General features: G+C 45.6%; 1 protein-coding gene across 6 annotated transcripts in view; it reads left to right on the top strand.

The window, feature by feature from the left end:
- Positions 1-2500, top strand: part of plekha7a (pleckstrin homology domain containing, family A member 7a) — a 77289-nt gene that overhangs the window by 56303 nt on the left and 18486 nt on the right. The window lies entirely within an intron of this gene.

Raw genomic sequence — 2500 nt, forward strand, 5'->3', positions numbered from 1 at the left:
GTACTAGAGCAGGGTGGGCAGACCTTTTAGCTCAAGGGCCACATTGGGTTTTGAAAATTGGCCAGGGGGAACTATTATTGCCTTCAGGATTTCCTTTCAAAAGTTTCTTATATTAAAAGGAGATATCAATTAGGCCTGTCAACAATGACAAGTCAGCTGGAACCTGCCGCTCTCTGCCTCCCTCTCATGTGCGCTCAGACACGTTCCCAGTTAAATGGAGTAGCATAACGTTCAAGTTAGATCTGCTACAATGGAAATTAAGAGAAGACCCAAAACGTGTCATCTCTATGTAACATGCTGTTTTGACATCGTAAACGTTCTCTAATAAGAGTGAAAAGCAGTTTGCAGTGAAGGAAAAATATAGTGAGCAGCCTATGATAACTTAATTCAATGATCGGCGGGCCAGAGTTAAATGCGTGAGTTGGCCGGATTTGGCCCGTGGGCCACAGTTTGCCCACCTCTGTACTAGAGACTCCTTCTATAATGTGCCTCTATAACACCTGTTGCCCCTCCCTATCAAAGCTCTCCTTAATGCCACTGTATTTTGAGAGGCAGCTCCCCTCCCCTTTCCACCTCCCATATGCTATCAGTACAGTGTGTGGTGTATAGTTGTGCCTGTGTGTGTTGGTGACTGTGTGTTGCGTTGTGCCCATGAGTTATGAGCCCTGTGTGATGTGTTGTGCCCATGAGCTGTGGTATGTGTGAGCTGTCGTTGCGGCTCTTGCCCACATATCTTTTAACACCCAGGAGATTCCAGCCGCTTAGTAGCATTGTGGTTAACGCCAACAACTTCACAATACGTGACTGTGTGCGATCAGCCAATGAGAGTACACTAAAAAGAATGTGCTTTTTTGATTGGTGGGCTGTTTTGCCTTATGGAGTGTCTTTGAGCTGTCACATCACAGCCAGGGGCCTGACCTTTTATGATATTCTTTTATGCATGACCTGCAGCCTTTTCAAAGCAGTCCTCAATCTCACACTGTACGCTCCATACACACGACCTGGGAGCGTCTATGACTTCAAAGTTCTCTCTTTGTCCCTGTGAGTCAGATGAAAGAATCAATTAAAATGTGACTCCACACTTTAGGCTAATTCCCTACATAAAATCACACACACATATATAATACACACACACATATATATATATATATATACATATACATATATATATACCGTATATCAAGGACAGACTGAAACAACCCATATCAGTGTGAGCCATGATGTCTCATTCTTGCTTTTGTTCCGTTCTCTTCCAGGTCTTATTTTTTAATGAAATATAGATTCTAATCCCCGGTGCTCCTAAAGCCCCCTCCAGGGGTTCTATTTCCCTCTCCCCGCGGAGAGGCTCAGCTCAGAGAGCCGGGGCAGAAGTGGCGCGTTAGCCAGGGGTACTGCACCGGGCCTCGGACGATAATCTGATAGCTCCCTAAAATAGAGCAGCCCAAACACTGATGAGGCTGAGGACAAAAACCATCTGCGGCTATTGTTAGCGATCCTCTCAGTGTGAGCCTGAGGATGAGAGGACAGAGAGAGAGAGAGAGAGAGAGAGAGAAAGACACAAAAAATGAACCAATGTTACCAAAAGGAGGAGAGGTGAGAGGCGTGCTGTACGGTGACCTATGTGTGTTGTGTTTGTGTGGGAGAGTTGGTGCTTCGTTCAAATGACGTTTGCAGAAATGACGTTCACTGTCTTCTGCTCGCTCTCGCTTTCAAATGTTTCTGTATTTATGTTCTCGATTCCTGAATCTGCGCTCGTTTTTATTCTTTATGCGCTCGCATAATAACCTTCGTCAGAGTCATGTGAGATTACAGCAAACATATTATATTTGTGTATAGAATATTTAAATAAAAGGTAAGCAGTATTACAGGAGTAATGACATACAATGGATACAATGAACTCAGAAATCTTTCTCCTCAGTGTAACAGTAGTGTTAATTGTTCTTAATTGGTATCAACTTCGCCATGAAGAGGATGTAGTGCAGATTAACCACCCCTGCTGCTGTAAGAGTTTCGGGCAACGCACACACACACACACACACACACACACACACACACACACACACATTCTCTATCTCTCTCTCTCTCTGTCTCTCTTTCTCTCTCACACACACACACACACACACACACACACACACACACACACACACACACACCTTATCCATAAGGGTCCTTCCGTTGACCTTTACAACCCCAGCCATGAGCCTTAAGAGGTTTATAGCCCACCCCATATGTGTGAGTGTTTCTGTGTGTGTGTGCGCATGCGTCGCGTCGCGATGCGCGTCGCGTCGCGTCGCGTCGCGTCGTATCGCGTCGCATCGCGATGCGTCGCGTCGCGTCGTGTGTGTGTGTGTGTGTGTGTGTGTGTGTGTGTGTGTGTGTGTGTGTGTGTGTTTGTGTGTGTGTGTGCTTGTAAAACAGAAGGAGAGGGGTGAGAGTGAACTGACAGGTTTCCTGTTTTACATGCATAATATTTGCATGTCTGACGGTGATGCTTTTCTGA

Source organism: Alosa alosa, chromosome 11 (genome assembly GCF_017589495.1).
Source record: "Alosa alosa isolate M-15738 ecotype Scorff River chromosome 11, AALO_Geno_1.1, whole genome shotgun sequence".
NCBI lineage: Eukaryota > Metazoa > Chordata > Actinopteri > Clupeiformes > Clupeidae > Alosa > Alosa alosa.